Genomic DNA, 18297 nt, shown 5'->3' on the forward strand with positions numbered 1-18297 from the left:
GCTCCGGGGGGGGTCGTGAAACACTGTGCTGTTAACAGTAGCCGTTTAATCTCGAATTGTGACTCATGAACAGATCGACCAGCAAGCTTGCGGAGATGAAGGGACAGGACTGCCCATATTCCCAGGGTGGTCCTACAGAGTATGGGACAGATGGTCATTCTCAGAGGTATTCAACTTAACAGCATTCCCCTTTAAAATGTAATAAACCGCACCAGGAACAAAAATAAACAAACAAAAGGTTTTGCTCTCCAAAGTCTCCTGGTTTTAACAACCTTTTGTTTAAAATTACCAGCCCTGCATTTCTTCTCTCCAAATGGAATGCATCAGGTTTATTGGCTAGCTGCAGTTAAATCCCACTTCTCTGCACGGTTCCCTTGACTTGCCATTCTTGGATGTGTTCGCCAGGGTGAGAGGGTAGGGGAGGATCACAGGAGTTCCTCTCCTTCTGGAAAATTCCTAGCTCCATGTCCCCATTCCTCGGTGGCTGCCATCTTGTGATTGGAAAGGCACCTGGGTCCCTCTGGAATGTATTCGGCTGCAAGTAACAGAAGAGACAGCGAACGCTGGCACACACGAGGAGGCTTGTTTTTTTTCTTTCTTCTAACAAGGCCCCTGGAGCAGTGGTTCTCAACCTGTGGGTCGCGACTCCTTTGGCGGTCGAACGACCCTTTCACAGGGATCGCCTAAGACCATCCTGCATATCAGATATTTACATTACGAGTCATAACAGTAGCAACATTACAGTTATGAAGTAGCAACGAAAATAATTTTATGGTTGGGTCACAACATGAGGAACTGTATTTAAAGGGCCAGAAGGTTGAGAACCACTGCCCTGGAGAAAGGTGGCTGCTGGGGTTGGTTCAGTGACTGAGCAATGCAGTCAGTGCTCTAGGGCTTTCTACCTTCCCACTCTGCATTTCCGAGCACGTCCACTCTTGTCCTCATGCTTGCCACCTGATGGTCACACGTTGGCCACCACAGTTCCAGGCATCACCTTCATGTTCAACATAGCAAATAAGAGGGGGAGGGGTGCTGTGCCAGCAACTACTATCCCTTTTATCAGGAAAGCAAAACTTTTCATGGAAAGCCTATAGCATGCTTCCACTTGGTTCCCCCCCGCACCCCCCCCCCCCCCCCCCAACTCCCTCAGCATGGCTCCTTCTGATTCTCCGGGGAAGAGAGAGGAAGGGTTTGCCTAAGGGTGTCGGGCTCATAGCCCACCGTTAGCTACAGCAATCCAGCAGAGCCCTCTTCCTCGGAAATATTAGTCATTCCTTGTCATCGTTTAGAATGCAAATGCTTTCAGAAGGGAAACGTTAGCAATGCATCCATGATATTGTTCTAAACAGGAGGCATCTGAGCACAGGGCCTGAGGGTGGGCAAGTACAGGGAAGTCAAACACACAGTCTTTCTATTTCCTAACCTCCATGGATGCTGGCTGGCTTCTGGACTTCCCTTTTACCTTCTTACAGTGCACGGAAGACCAAACCCTAGAGAAGCTACAGGCAGGACGGGGTTGAGTGGCTTTAGGGGCTCGGGCTTTGGACCCCTGGTCCCTCACTTAGCAGCTGCAGCACTGCAGCAGTTTCCTTTGCAGCTGCAACAAATTACCACACACTTAGTAGCTTAAAACAACACAAATTTATCATTTTTCAGTTCTGCAGGTCAGACGCCTGACACGGGTCGCACTGGGTGAAAATCTCTGCTGTTAGCAGCCAGGCCCCCGGGTGTCAGGTGGGAGGCGCTGGAAGGGGCCCGGGCCTTGCTCTGTCCCCTGGTCACTGATGTGCATTCTGTGGACATCAGACGACACACATGCACTTCCCTGCACATGCTCTGCTTCATAGGAAAGCTGAAAACAAACCCACAAACAAGTATTTTGGGAGGTCTCCATTTCTGCCTGGAGAAATCAAGGCCAAGATTAAGCCAGAGCCCCATCCATAGGGACAGAAACGAGGCCAGAGACTGGGCAGCCTGCCCCACAGCCCTTCAAGTTGAATGTAGTTGAGGCCAGTTCCCAACACTAATTATACATGTATTTTTTAAAGCTCTTGAGGAAAATTTTGTTTTCATTTGCTTTTGCCATAGCGTTGCATTTCTTTTGCAAGTGAAAGGTACCTTGTATCCTTCAGACACACCTGTAAAAACAGAACTGATACTGTCATATATACATGTCTGCTTCATTTTCTTTCAGACACAGTGGAAAACATGCCATAATAATAAACCCCTTTTCCATCCTGGGCAGCTGGAAAATTACATTATGATTGAAATGACATCATTCAGCCACGACGCCGAGCCAGCAGCTGTTCTGAGAAATCTGGGTGAGGCAGTGACAGCATGGATGTGAACGCCACTCGGCAATGAATCCCACCCTTTTTATTAGCAGACAGCTTTTTTATTGCCATGACATTTAGAAAATGAAACGGAGGCAGCTACATCGTCTGAGGCCACTGATCACCCAACATCCCTTATCTCTGAAACTAACCACAATGGCCAAAACAGGACAAGGATGAGAGCAGGGGGAGCGGAGGAGGCCGGGTGACAGCGCCAGGGCTGCGGTGGCTCCGGGGAGTGGCTCAGCCTTCTCTCCACTCTGTCCATTAACTGTTTCTGAAGTGGCCACAAGCAGCAGCAGCTATAACACTGGCATAAGCAGTAGTAGTAATAGCAACAGCAGTAATTATAGTACTATGATATATCCTTTGATGTAGACAGTTGATGTTCTGTAACAAAATACGCTAGGCAAAGCCCAGCATGCTTACTAGGCAAATATAACAACAGGACAGGCCCCGACTCTCCAACTTTTCAACTTTCAGGATGAACCACATGAAATTGCTGATATCTGACCATTTTCAACCTCCCAAACTGGGCAATTTCCTGTGGCTCATCCTACTAGACCCATGGTCGGCAAACCATGGCTCGCAAGCCACATGCGGCTCTTTGGCCCCTTGAGTGTGGCTCTTCCACAAAATACCACGTGCAGGTGCACATGTACAGTGCGATTGAAACTTTGTGGCCCATGCGCAGATGTCGGTATTTTGTGGAAGAGCCGGTATTTTGTGGAAGAGCCACACTCAAGGGGCCAAAGAGCCGAGGTTTGCCGAGCCGCAGTTTGCCGACCACTGGACTAGACTGTCCCTCCCTCACCCAAGGCCCTTCTTTGCAAAAATGTCAGGAGCTGCCACAGATCTAGGGGAATGCCCATACTTCTCAAGCCACAGAGAATGAGGAAAGCTGCTGCATCCCTCGGTGGAGGAGTGCAGACGACAGGCCCTCGGCAGAGGACACGGTGCTGTCCGCAGAGAGGGCTGGACCCCAGGGCAGAGCCCCCGGAGCTTTGCCTGCTCAATGCGAAGCCATGTGTCTGAGATTAGAAGCAGATCCTCAGTCAACAGCAGAGCAGGAGACTGAGCAGCAATCACTCCCCAGCCCCGAGGGCGGCTGAGCGGATCTGTCGCTGATGTGCCACCCGAGCCCCGTCTGCATGCCAGAGGGAATGAGCTGGGCTCCCTGCGGAGGCCGCCATGCCCACCAGCCTGCCGCAGCTGCCTGCCCCTGCCTTCCCCAATGGAGCCACCTGCAGGGCTCAGGCATCGCGTGGACCCACGCTCCAGTGGGAGACAGCAAGCTGTTCGGTGCTGCCCCCCACAGGGAACACGGGTACCATATTCTTCCAGCCAGCTGCCGGGAAGAGCTCTGGGGAAAAGAACAGGCCTGGGGGTGAGGAGGGAAGATGCGAGTGTGGGGCACAGCAAAGGAGAAGAAAATCAGTCCCCAATGTGGGAAGAAGAGCAAGTCTAGGCAGGACCTGCTCATCTCCAGGCCGCCAGACGCTGGCTCGCAGCAGTTCTGTGAGCTGGGGGGATAAGACTGGTTCTGGGATGCCTGGGCACTCAGGCCAAAGGCACCAGAGACCCACCGTCCTCATTCTCCTGTGAGAACACAACGACCCAGAAACCCAGGCCCAGGGCCACACGCTGGGAGCGGCCTGTGTGCCACAACCGTTCCCGTCAGGTCCCGGTCTGAAGGACACATTGTTCGAAACTGGCTTATAAATGACAGGCTCCCCCATCCCAGCAGCGCAGCCTGAACCTGGGCACCAAAGCTAGAGCGGCGATGCAGGGCAGACGGCCTGCGCCGCCCGCTACCACATTCACAGAATGCTTCTGAGGCCAACGTCACAGGCAAAACAGCAGCTGACTCTGAAGATGTTTCCTCTGGTCAGAGGGCCTTTGCTTCTGCTGACGAAGGGCTACCCTTCAGGAAAGATTCAACCACATCGGTTTGTTGTTTGCTGGTTTCATGTGGGAGGAAAGTAACAACAAACAAGAAAAAGAACACAATTCATACTATTTTCTAAGTGTGACAAGTGTCATATGTTGCACAGTTGTGGAACTACAGTGGTTTACCTAATTGTTTCAGATTTTCTCTCTTTCATTTTTTTTTTTCTTGCTCTCATTCTTTTTCTTTTTGTTTTAAGGCTCTGAAAATTCACCTTTGGATTGAACGTATCTGTGGAAGGCAAGCCCGGCACAAAGAAACACTGGGTGACTGGGCAGCGGCAGCGCAGGTAACCTTAGCTGCGGCGTTCGCTCTTCAAACACTGTAATGTATGAACTGAGATATTAATAGCCATGACCTCAGTTCTTCTGAGAACAGACCTGAGTCACAGTCCTGTGTTTCCACACTCGCCCCTCACTGGAGACTGCTCACGTTACTAGGTGGTGGAAGCCTAAGGCAGGCGAGACCAGGCCCACTGTGTTTTTACTGCATAATGTCATGGGCAACATTGCTTATTTTGGTGACCAAGTTCAGTTCTCCTGAATTTACCACCTAGTACATATTTTAAGACTAATCACCTAAACACGTACTAGGAGGGTTGGCAAAATTATTTTTAACTGAGAAGGGAAAATAGTAGAATACCAGAATAAGATGAACATTTCTGTTACTTATCAGTGACTAGATTCTGCTGAACTCGCTGACATTCGAAAGCACTGAACGGGCAAACTACTTGCGTTAACGGACATATTCCTAATGCCTCGTGTTCGTGTACTGCAAATGGACAGCACGAGATTTTTAAACTTCGTGTGCGTGGTGTGAAGTGCACCACAGATGTTCGGCTTCCCGGGGGGCTGGCAGGTCTGTGCCCCTCTCCTCCCTCTGCTTGTCCACTGTCTTCCTGAGAAGCGTAAGTTCTTAGTGACTTGAAACCAACTGTCTGACATTTCTGTGTATGATGACTCTACAGCTGAGCTAAATAACAATGGAGGCCCGGTGCCCACCCAGCCCCTGGCACACGGTGAGCACGCCACGAATGTCAGCGCCTACCCCTCGCACCCTCTTAGAAGCAAAGTGCCTTCACGGCCATGTTTGGAATTGTGTCTTCAGATCCCTCATGGGAGAGTGGAAAGTGAGCATTCCGCTCTTATTGTCGGGCCAGGCGGGGATGATAGCGAATTTCCTGCTCCAGACCAGACCCTGGCACCTCCCAGCTCTCTGGGCCACAGCTCAGCGGCAGGGCCCCTGAGATCAGTTGCTGCTTTAGGTGGCCCGCCACGCGGAGGGGTGTTTTTAAATCTGTGCAATAAAATTTGGTGTGGTTGGAGAGGCGAGGGCGGATGGGAACCCACCCACAGGCAAATGACGTCAACAAGCTGGAGGGAACACTGGGCTTCTCTGTTCCCCAGAAGCCTCTGTGTGTGGAGCAACCTGAGAAGGAAGCTGACTTTCCAATGAGAAACAGCCGCTTTGGCAGCTGTCTGAGACAGCCTGGGGCTGGTACTTCCCTTCTCAGGAAAAGTGGGGAAAATAATTTCCATAAGTTGGAAAGGAAGAAGCATGGGGTTCAAAGAGCCTTCGAGCTGCAAAGCACTTGAGGGTTATTGGGTGCAGTCTCCACTTTCAAGTAGCAAATCAGGAAACTGAGGCTCAGAGCAGGCTGGGGACTGAGCCTCCGCCCTGATGCAGGACAGCCACCCTCCATGCCTTATGCTGTCACAGGCCAACTGCCTGCACCTTCGCTGTGGTTCGGGAGAAAGTACCGAATGTGTGGGCTGAGAGCCAAGGCCCTGCATCCCGTACCCGGAACTCTGGGAGCCACGCTGCTGGGACTGGGGCCACGCCCTGGGTCGCTCAGCTCTTCAGCTTTCTCCTCTGCAGAAAGGACCCTGGGTGAGAGTTATGGGCGGCCTAGGAGCCACGGAGCAGGGCTGTCCACACATTCCACACACATGCAGGCTCAGCTCTTCCCTGTGTCTCCAGGAAACCAATTCTGCCTGATTTAAAAATTCTGCGATGTCACTCACGAAACTGTTTGTGCTTTCCTTAGTAAATTCTCTCTCCCATTGGTGACCTTCCCCAAATTCCTTCAATTAACAGAGAGACAGATACCCTTATCTATATATATAAAAGCCTAAGCGACCATCGCAACCAAACAGATGACCGAACAGGCTGCGTGGGGTGACAAGGCTGGCAGGGGGGTTAGTGAGGGACGACCAAATGACTGAGCAGCAGGCTGCAAAGATGGCAGCGCCCACAGCCAATATGGAGGGAATATGCTAATTGACTGCCACACCCTCAAAGATGGCGGCACCCATAGCCAATAAGGAGGGAATATGCTAACTGACTGCCATGCCCTCAAAGATGGCAGCACCCACAGCCAATATGGAGGGAATATGCTAATTGACTGCCATGCCCTCAAAGATGGCAGCACCCACAGCCAATAAGGAAGGAATATGCTAATTGACAGCCATGCCCTCAAAGATGGTGGTGCCCACAGCCACAAGATGGCTGGCAGGGGAGGGCAGATAGGGGTGACCAGGCCAGCAGGGGAGGGCAGTTGGGGGCGACCAGGCCAGCAGGGGAGAGCAGTTAGGGGTGACTGGGCTGGCAGGGGAAGGCAGTTGGGGGCAACCGGGCCGGCGGGGGGGGGGGGGGGGGGGAATTGGTGGCGACTGGGCCTGCAGAGGAGGGCAGTTGTGGGTGACCGGGACGGCAGGGGAAAGCAGTAGGGGTGATCGGGCCAGCAGGGGAGCCATTAGGTGTTGATCAGTCTGGCAGGGGAGTGGTTAGGGGGTGATCAGGCTGGCAGGCAGAAGTGGTTAGAGGCAATCAGGCAGGCAGGCAGGCGAGTGGTTGGGAGCCAGCAGTCCCAGATTGTGAGATCCCTGTGGGATCAGGCCTAAACCAGCAGTCAGACATCCCCTGAGGGATCCCAGATTGGAGAGAGTGCAGGCTGGGCTGAGGGACAACCCCCTCAGTGCACGAATTTCGTGCACCAGGCCTCTAGTAATTCTATAACATAACATAACATTATTCCCCTTGAATTTGATAATTTTTACCTTTATATTTTAAAGACCATTCACATTCATCTTTTCTTTCTCTTTTCAATTGAACTGCAACAGTTCTGTGAGGGCTGTAGATTTTCCTTCATGTGAGAAAGGGAGATACAGAGAGAGGAAAGGACTGGCTGGGGACAGCCAGCGTGGGGGGGCAGTGCTGAATGGAGCCACTGGAACACGCATGCAGTGGGACCGTGGGGGCCATGGTTCACCAAATGATTTCAACCAGGGAATGTAAGTTCTTGGTCCAAGATTGGGTTGGATAAATGGGACACAGAGGCAGATACTGATCTTGGACCATTCATACGTTCATTCAGTATTTTCTGAGAGCCTGCTAAGTGCCAGGCCCTGTGCTCAGTGCTTGAAATACCTTAAAGAACAAAAGGGGCAGGGACTGTGGTCCTCAATAAACAAAATCTTTACTTCTGTATTAAGTCATTCCTTTCTCTCCCTCTCTTGGTCCCTCTGTTCTCACAGTAGAAACTTTGAATCACGTTTGTGTCTGCACCCCTGCTTTGTACTCTGCTCACTCCTGGCCTCCGCAGTCCTTCCCCTAGAAGCCCCTCCCCCAGCAGTCCCACTCCCCACTCCCTGAAGAGAAGGCAGGAGTGACAGGTGGTTCTGCACAGGGCCTGACTGTGTTAGTCTGCGTATTGGCGGTTGTCAGTGGCGGGTGTTATTACCCAATCACTGATAGATCTCATCATTTGTAGCTTCTAGCATGGCTTTTACTGGAAGTGGGGTGTGTGTATGTCCCAGAGTATGTTTTACGATAGGTTTTAGTGGGGTTGGGTAAAGGCATGAGGTGAGCAGCTTTACACAAGACATACAGGGCTCAGTGATACATACAGGGAAGCTACCTTTGAATGACAAGACTGTTCCTGTAAATACAACAACAGAAAAGAAATGATGGAGAATGTGTATTTTCACTGTTTTGATTAAACTAGAATTGTAAACCACAGTTATGTCTTTTCTTCTTGTCTATATGCAAATCTCGGTTTTTTGCTTCACAGGCTGACTCTTCCGTCTCACTGTCTATTATTGGGGACTTAGGACAGTTACTTAATGCAATCCCTGAACCACATCCAGCACGGCCAGTGGTGAACATGAGGAGGGGCAGTGAAGGATTAAAGAAAACAGACAAGAGAATACAGTTGGGGCCAGGTGGATCAATGTGCCTGGATGAGGAAACAGTGACCCTACCTGTAAGCAGGATCTTTATTTTAGTCAGATCACACAAAGCAAAACAAGGACAAAATGTTTACAATGTTCTTATGAGTTTCAAATCTGCTTCTTTCCCGTTACTGCCATTCTCTGAACTCTATCAAGCTTTGTTTAAGCAGCACTTGCTGCATCCCCTGCAGCACACATCCCTTAGCTATCTAGGACTGCAGGGTTGGACTATAACGTCAAGCTTACAACCATAGCCTTTTGGCTATAATTGTGCTGGGAGGGCTTTGCCCTCGAAGCTGGGACTTGTATGTGGCTTTGCCACAAGTCAGTCCAAGGCTTGATCCTGTCTGAACGCTATAGCCACTCTCCACAAATCCCCGCACAGTAACTGCTTTCATAACGTCGCACCCACCTTTCTTAAACAATGTGCACATGGAGTGTAGAGAAACCAAGGTTTTATATTTACTAAAAGATCACTGATTGCTTTTGAGCTTGTTATTGAGATAAATGAAATGCATTTTTTAATCAGGAAAAAAAAAGAATGAGAGGAAGAAAGCACATAAAAGCATAAGTAGCAACTCAAAAATTATTGTCCTGGTTTATTTCATGTTGCAGCTACACAAGCCTTTCCTTTTTGTGCATCCATCAATAAGATATCTGTTGTGCTTTTGCATAAAGAACAAAGATGCTTTTATCAATTCTCAAAAGTCTGTAGGACAAACCATTCATGCTGTCAAACCCTCTAAAACCTTTTCAGCAAATAATGAAATCCATCAGTGACAAATGTCAACATACTAATTTGTTAAATGCAAAACAAAAGCAACATTCAGAAGAGGCGCTTCATTTCGTGTTATATCAGCACTCCAATTTGTACCAAGTTTATGGCAACCCACGGATCATGCAATATTAAACAGGACTGCATTATAATGGCTAAAACTGGAACAATAAACTCCCCTTAGCTAGAATGCTAATGGTGCAGCTGAAGGCGTGCTATGATTCTAGTACATTCAACTCCTTCCAACTACTAGAAATTCTATGACGGCACCTATCTCAAATCAAAAGTGTTAGTATAACCCAGATGGATGCATTTCAGGTGGATAATAAAAGAAACCCGAAAAATAAAACTGAAGTCTTAGAGAAGACCTTAGAACTCACTTAGTCCTCACATAAGATCAAATGCAGTACTATGAAATTCGTAAGGTATTAAACATACAATGAGAGGATCTTCCTAATTTTTATTGTTGATCATGATAAAAAGGATATTTAACCAAGCCTGTCACATTCCACGTTATGGCAGACTTAAAAAACAACAACACAAAAACCTGAAAAAACAAGAGAGTGGGTAATGCTGAGGCACTGTGTGAGTGAGAGCCTCTGAATAAGGTTTCCCTGTTATTTTTTAAAATATATTTTTATTGATTTGAGAGAGAGAGGAAGGGAGAGAGAGAAGGAGAAGGAGAGGGAGAAGGAGAAAGAGAAGGAGAGGAAGAGAGAGGCAGAGAGAGATCAATGTGACCCAACCAGGAACTGAACCTGTAACCCAGGCATGTGCCCTGACTGGGAATTGAACCTGTGACCTTTTGGTGCATGGAACAACCAACTGAGCCACACTGGCCAGGGCTCCCTGTTATTATTATTATTGTTGTTGTTGTTATTATTTAAAAAAAAAAAACAGCTTCAAATGACACCCAGTGTCCTGGAAGACTTGCAGGCAGACATACTTGAGTTCCTGACTCAACTGCATGATAGCTGTGTGACTTCAGGCCACGGTCTTTCCCTCTCTGGGCCTGACTTTCCTATCTCTAACATGAACACCACAACCACTTTCGGAGAAACTGCAAGGATTTCTAGTGCCATGTACATCCTTGATACATAGATATCTTGGGCCGACTGCCCTCAGATCATTTGATTTCACCTCCTTTACTTCTGGAGAGATTCATTGAGTTGAGCTTGTGGGCAGCTCAACTGAAAAGCATTAAAGAGCATCATTTCAGACAACAAGAAGGAGAAATTAGTAGCTATGGTGTGCAGTCAAATGGCACCAAATGGCCATCAACTGGCAATCACAAGTGTTGTAGGGATACTTCAAAAAGTGTATCTAGTTTGGATTTCTATGTTTCTCCAACTAATTCAATGACTATAGGAGAGGATGAAGTAGACACCTGCCGAGTACACCCTTAAATCCATCCACTGCCATCTCTCCTGTATGGGGGCCATGGGGCTGCTGCCCCCCTTTAAAACTAAAGCAAACAAGCAGAGCTATTTTAAAGAACCTGAAATACCAAAGGTTATCACAAAAAGACAAAAATGAGTTTCCAACTTTCTTTTTTAACTGGTTGGCATGCGCGTGTGAACACACAAGCATATTTTTATCGAAGAAAATAACAGAAAACAGAGGGCTTGAAAAGGTACCTAATATGTGGCCACAGAGGTAGACAACTACATCTTTGTAGAAGATGTCACACAAATCACACCACTGACATCTTGGCTAAATTCACGTGGGCAATTGCCACCTGTCTGTCTCAAAGCCACTCCTTGTAATTTTTCTTTGTGGATAAATTGCACTCCTATGCTCCTAGTCCTACTCGGGGAGACATTAAACAGCTGCGGTGTTTTACCTTCACAGTAACCTGTGCTTTAATAACTGACCCCACTCACTCTGCCACCACTATGGATCCGGTGGCAGCAAGATCCAGCCAGCTTCACTATTTTCTTTTCTCATCTTCTGAACATCATTCATATTGAGCCTATTAACCTTTCCTCATCCCTGTATATATACTATGTGTGTGAAATAAATAATAAATAACACATTTACTGGGAAATTAAAACGTCTTTTTTCTATCTTAAACACACAGTCAATTAACAGCACTCAAGTCAATTCTAAGTTCTTGATACTCAAAGTGTGGTCTGGGAACAGGACCATTGGCATCTCGGGGGAGCTTATTAGAAATAAAGAATCTTGGCCTCATCTCAGAATTGCCAAATTAGAATCTGCATTTTAATAAGATCCCCATTTGACTCATATGCATCTTAAGGTGTTAGAAGCACTTTTCTAAGTGAAAGTATATGTGTTTTAAGTAAAAGTGGTTGAAGAAGCTAGATGCTGTTTTGTTGGTTTTACCTCTGGTGGACAGCAAAAGGTGTGTGGGACACTGAGTAGCAGGGGGCAGGTCCTTAGGACGCGAAGGTCAATCCCATATTCTGGAGATAAAGTCCACATTTATCAACTATCAGGTGAACACCAACCATATGGGGAATACTGTGCCAGGTGGAGGGGGGTTAAGGATGAATAAATACAGGGCCTGTCCTCCCGTTTAAAACACTCTTATTTCCTCAACATAATAAAAGCCATATAGTACAATACCATACCTAATGGTGAAAAGCTGAAAACTTTCCCTCTAAGATCAGGAACAAGACAAGGACGCCCACTCTCACCACTTTTATTCAACACAGTATTGGAAGCCCCAGCCCAAGCAATTAGGCAAGAAAAGGAGATGAGCCTGGCCGGCATGGCTCAGTGGTTGAGCATCCTCCTAGAAACCACAAGGTCACGGTTCAATTCCTGGTCGGGGCACATGCCCAGTGTGGGGCATGCAGAAGGCAGATGATCAATGATTCTCTGTCATCATTGATGTTTCTACCTCTCTCTCCCTTTCTTTCTGAAAAAAAAAAAAAAAATACACACACACACACACACACACACACATAAAAGAAAAAGGGATAAAAAGCATCTAAACTGAAAAGAAAGAAATAAAACTGTCAATATTTGTAGATGTCATAATATTATATATAAAACCCTAGTTTTTATATACTAATAAACTATCAGAAGGAGAAATTTAAAAAAATCCATTTACAATTGCATCAAAAAGAATAAAATACCTAAGAATAAATTTAACCAACAAAGTGAATGATCTATGTACACTGAGAACTATAAGACACTCATAAAAGAAATTGAAGTAGACACAAATGCAAAGATATTCTGTGTTCGTGGACTGAAAGAATTAATATTGTTAAAAAGTTCATACTACCCAAAGCAATGTACAGGTTCAGTGTAAAAATTTTCAATGGCATTTTTTTTCACAGAAATAGAACAAACAATCATAAAATTTGTGTGGAACCACAAAAGACTGAATAGCTGAAGCAATCTTGAGAAAGAAGAATATAGCTTGAGGCATTATACTTCCTGATTTCAAACTATATTACAAAGTGATAACAATCAAAACAGTATGGTATTGGCATAAAAACTGACACATAGATCAATGGAACTGAATAGAGAGCCCAGAAATAAAACCATGCATATATGGTTGATTAATTTATGACCAAAGAGGAAAGAATATACAATGAAGAAATAGCAATTTCTTCAATAAGTGGTGCTGGGAAAACTGGAAAGCCACATGGAAAAGAATGGTGTTGGACCACTATCTTACATGGTACACAAAAATTAACTCAAAATCGCCCTGACTGGTTTGGCTCAGTGGATGGAGCGTCAGACTGCAGACTGGAGGGTCCCAGGTTTGATTCCCGTCAAGGGCATGTGCCTTGATTGCGGGCACATCCCCGGTGGGGGGTGTGCAGGAGGCAGCTGATCGATGTTTCTCTCTTATCGATGTTTCTAACTCTCTATCCCTCTCCTTTCCTCTCTGTAAAAAGTAAATAAAAATATATTTTAAAAAAATTAACTCAAAATGGATTAAAGACTTGAGTGTAAGACCTGAAACCATAAAAAATCCTATAAGAAAATGTAGGTGGTAAGCTCCTTGACACCAGTTTTGATTTTTAAAAATTTGACATAAAAAACAGAGACAAAAAAGCAAAAAAAAAACAAGTAGGACTATGTCAAACTAAAGAGCTTCTGCACAGCAAAGGAATTCAACAAAATGAAAAGACAACCTGCCAAATAGGAGGAGATATTTGCAAATTATATATCTGATAAGGGATTTACAATTCAATAGCAAAAAAAAAATGATTAAAAATAAAGAATCTGAAAAGACATTTTTCCAAAGAAGATACACAGATGGCCAATAGGTAAATGAAAGGTGCTCAACATCACCAATTATCAGGGAAATGCAGATCAAAACCACAATGAGATTTCACCTCATACTGGTTAGAATCATTAGCCTAATTATAAAACCAGATAAAAACACTACAAAGAAAGAGAATTACAGGCCAATATCCCTGATGAACATAGATGCTAAAATCCTCAACAAAATATTAGCAAATCACATCCAGCAATACATTAAAAAGATCATACACCATTTACCAGTGGGATTTATTCCTGGGATGCAAGTATGGCACAATATTTGCAAATCAATAAATGTGATACATCACATAAATAAATTGGAGGACAAAAATCACATAATCATATCAATTGACACAGAAAAAGCATTTGACAAAATAAATCCCAACACCCTTTTTTGATAAAAACTCTCAGCAAAGTGGGAATAGAGGGATCATACCACAACATAATAAAGGCCATATGTGACAAACCTACAGCCAACATCATACTCAATGGGCAAAAACTAAAATCATTTCCCCTAAGAACAGGAACAAGGCAGGGATGTCTGCTGTTACCACTATTATTTAATACTAGAGGCCCGATGCATGAATTCGTGCACAGGTGGGGTCTGGGGTGGCCTGCGGATATCAGGCCCCATCTCGAGACCCCAGCCTCGCAGCCCCAGCTTGCACCCCTAACCTTGCAGTCCTGCAGCCCCGTCTGGCAGCTCGCCTTGGCCTGGCGCTGCCCCCTCACCTGCTCCACCATCCCGCTTGCGGGGCGATTGATCGGGGCGGGCCCCCCACCCGGCTCCCTCAGCACTTGGAAGCCAGGCGGTGGCCCTGTCCCCCACCGCCACCACTGGTCGCCATCTGCGAGGTGATCAGCAGGGCAATCGGGCCCCCGCTCATACCCGCCTTGGCTTGGAGCCACCCGCTCACCTGCTCCACCATCCCACCACGGACCCTCTCTCACCTGGGCCCATCGGGGCCGGCAGTGCCTCCACTGCTGCCTGCTGCCAGTGCCGTGTGCCCATGCCCTCCATGTTCCATGCCATCCCCTGGTGGTCAGCGCATGTCATAGTGAGTAGTCGAACTCCCAGCCTCCCAGTCGAACTCCTGGTCAAATGACCGCCCGAGGGGACAACTTGCATATTAGGTTTTTCTTATATGGGACTAATGGCCCAGTGCACGAAGCGCATTGAAAGGAAATTAATTAGAAGAAATATTTTAATATTGCTATTTGCCCTTCCTCTATAATAAAAGTGTCAACCAAATTCATGATCGACAATGACAGATTGAAACACACGCGTGATTGGCACCAGCGAGAGCTTTATATATATATAGATAAACTTGCTTGATTAGACCTGCTTTCTGATTTACTAGTAACTAAACTTTTTCCAGCCCAGTGAAGCACCCCAACTTCTCTTTCAGGTAATTAGTCAGCAACACAGGAGTAAATATCAACACAAAGCAGATTATTATTGTAGATCACACAGAGAGAACAAAGGGTGAAATATTTAACTGCAGCAGTGTTTGACTATATTCTGCACAGTGAGAAAACCTGAAGTCATTTTCAAGGTCCACCATTTCTTACTTCTTTTCAGTCGGGTCAAGTTTCTAAGCTTTCTAAATCTCCGTTTTCTGGCTAATAAAAATAAAATAGGATTCCACTGAGTTTCCTATCTACCTACTCCAGGACTTCTGTGAGGATCAAATGAGATGAGGCACGGGAAAACGTTTCACAGACATTTGGTTACAGTATAAAATGTTTGCACCTGGCTATAAAGCAAGTCGTGTTCCTGGGCTGAAGAAACTCCAAGGAGGCCAGTCGCTAGGGAGAGGAAGCCGAGCATTGCTACGTGATGTCATTACCTGGCCGGTCCGGCACTTAGCACATTAGCCTTTTATATGTAGGTAGTACTGGAAGTCCTAGCCACAGCAATCAGACAAGAAGAAAAAATAAAAGGCATCCAAATTAGGAAGGAGGAAGTAAAACTGTCATTACTCGAAGATGACATGATATTGTACATAGAAAACCCATTTATTACTAGGTTTAATAAATGAATTTGGCAATGTAGCAGGATACAAAATTAACACCCAGAAATTGATGGCATTTTTATACACCAATAATGAACTCAGAAAGATAAACTAAAAAAACAATGGCATTTACCATTGCAACAAAAAAATTAAGATGCTTAGGAATAAACTTAACCAAGGAGGTAAAAGACCTGTACTCAGAAAAGTACAGGACTTTAAAAAAAAGAGATAGAGGAAGATATAAACAAGTGGGAGAAAATATCATGTTCATGGATTGGTAGAATCAACATCATTAAAATGTCCATATTGCCTAAAGCAATATATAGATTCATTGCAATCCCTATTAAAATATCAACGGCATATTTCACAGACCTAGAACAAACATTTTAAAAATTTATATGGAACAAAAAAAGATCAGGAATACCACAGCAATCTTGAGAAAGAAGAACAAAGTTGGAGGAATCACATATCAAGTTATACTACAAAGCCACTGGACTCAAAACAGCCTGGTACTGGCACAAGAGCAGGCACAAAGGAACAGAACAGAGATCCCAGAAATCAATCCAAGCCATTATGCTCAATTAATATTTAACAAAGGAGGCAAGAGCACACAATGGAGTAAAGATAGTCTCTTCAATTAATGATGTTGGGGAAATTGGACAGGTACATACAAAAAAAAAAAAAAAAAAACGAGACCACCAACTTACACCATACACAAGAATAAATTCAAAATGGATAAAAGACCCAAATGAAAGTCATAAAACCATAAAAATTTTAGAAGAAACAATAGGCAGCAAAATCTCAGACATCTCTTATAGCAATGTTTACTGATACATCTCCTAGAGCAGTGGTTCTCAACCTTCCTAATGCCGCGACCCTTTAATACAGTTCCTCATGTTGTGGTAACCCCCAATTTCATTGTTACAAATTGAACATAATTAAAGCATAGTGATTAATCACAAAAACAATATGTGATTATAGATGTGTTTTCTGATGGACTTAGGCGACCCCTGTGCAAGGGTCGTTCGACCCCCAAAGGGGTCGCGACCCATAGGTTGAGAACCGCAGTCCGAGAATGAAGGAAACTAAGGAGAAAATAAATAAATGAGACTACATCAAAATAAAAAGCTTCTGTATGGTGAAAGAAACCATCAACAAAGCAAAAAGAGCCCATTGTGTGGGAGAACACATTTGCCAATGATACATCCGATAAGGGGTTAATTTCCCAAATATACAAGAAACTCATACAGCTTAACAAAAGGAAGACAAACAACCCAATTTAAAAATGGGCAAAGGACCTAAATAGACACTTCTCCAAAACGGACATAGAGATGGCCAAGAGACATATGAAAAAATGCTAAAAGTCACTGATTACCAGAGAGATGCAAATTAAAACAACAATGAGGTATTACCTCACACCTGTTAGAATGACTATCATCAACAAATCAACAAATGACAAGTGTTGGCGAGGATGTGGAGAAAAGGGAACCCTAGTGCACTGCTGGTGGAACTGCAGACTGGTGCAGCCACTATGAAAAACAGTATAGAGCTTCCTCAAAAAAATTAAAAATGGAACTCCCACTTGACCCAGTGATCCTACTTCTAGGAATACTATATCTTAAGGAACCAGAAATACCAATCAGAAAGGACATATGCACCCCTATGTTCATAGCAGCACAAGTTACAATAGCTAAGATTTGGAAACAGCCCAAGTGCCCATCAGCAGATGAGTGGATAAAAAAGCTGTGGTACATTTAAACAATGGAATACTACACGGCAGTAAAAAAGAAGGAACTATTACCATTTGTAACAGCATGGATGGACCGGGAAAATATTATGCTAAGCGAAATAAGCTAGTCAAAGAAAGGCAAGTATCACATGATCTTACTCATATGTGGAATCTAATAAACAAAATAAATTGATAAACAAAATAGACCTAGAGACATAGAACTATGAACAGACTGATTAATTTCAGAGGGATGGTGGGTGTGTGAGGCGGGGAGAGATTAATGGGAAACGTATATGCACATATGCATAGCCCATGGACAAAGACAATAGTGTGGCAAAGGCTTGGCAGGGGCGGGTGTGGAGAGGAAGGAGTTAAGGGGGGGGGGGGGGACAAAAAAAGCCAAAGTGGACATCTGTAATACTTTCAACAACAATGATAAATTAAATTAAAAGAAAAGAAAATAATAAAAAATAAGAAAGATTGTTGGCTAAGATGTGAAGGGAATCCTTATGCACTGTTGAAGGAAATGTAAATGTGTGCAACCACTATGCAAAACAGTTTGAAGGTTCCTTAAAAAATTAAATATAGAACTACCCTATGTTAGAGCAATTCCACTCCTGGATATCTATCTGAAGATAAATCAAAAAGATATATGTACCCCATGTTCATTGCAGCATTATTTACAATATCCAAGACATGGAACAAACCCCAGTGTTCATCGACGGATGAATGGATAAAGAAAATATAGTATACATACAAAATGGAATATTATTTAGCCATAAAATGAAGGAATTACTGCCAATTGTGACAACATAGATGGGCCTTGAGGACATTATGCTAAGTGAAATAGATTAGGCAGAGAAAGAGAAATACTGTACGATTATCAGTTATATGTGGAAGGAAAAAAAGCACACCTCACAGATACAGAGAACAGATTGGCGGGGAGTAGGAGTGTAGGCAAAATAGATGAAGGCGGTCAGAAGGTACAAACTTCCAGTTATAATATATGTAAGTCCCGGG

At 44.9% G+C, this 18297-nt stretch overlaps 1 protein-coding gene across 2 annotated transcripts in view; it reads right to left on the minus strand.

The window, feature by feature from the left end:
- The window catches only part of AOPEP (aminopeptidase O (putative)), a 332190-nt gene that overhangs the window by 152288 nt on the left and 161605 nt on the right, over positions 1-18297 (minus strand). The gene's annotated exons all lie outside the window — the stretch shown is intronic.

Source organism: Myotis yumanensis, unplaced genomic scaffold, assembly GCF_028538775.1.
Source record: "Myotis yumanensis isolate MYYU_CA2020_CCGP unplaced genomic scaffold, mMyoYum1.0.hap1 SCAF_21, whole genome shotgun sequence".
In the NCBI taxonomy this organism is placed as follows: domain Eukaryota; kingdom Metazoa; phylum Chordata; class Mammalia; order Chiroptera; family Vespertilionidae; genus Myotis; species Myotis yumanensis.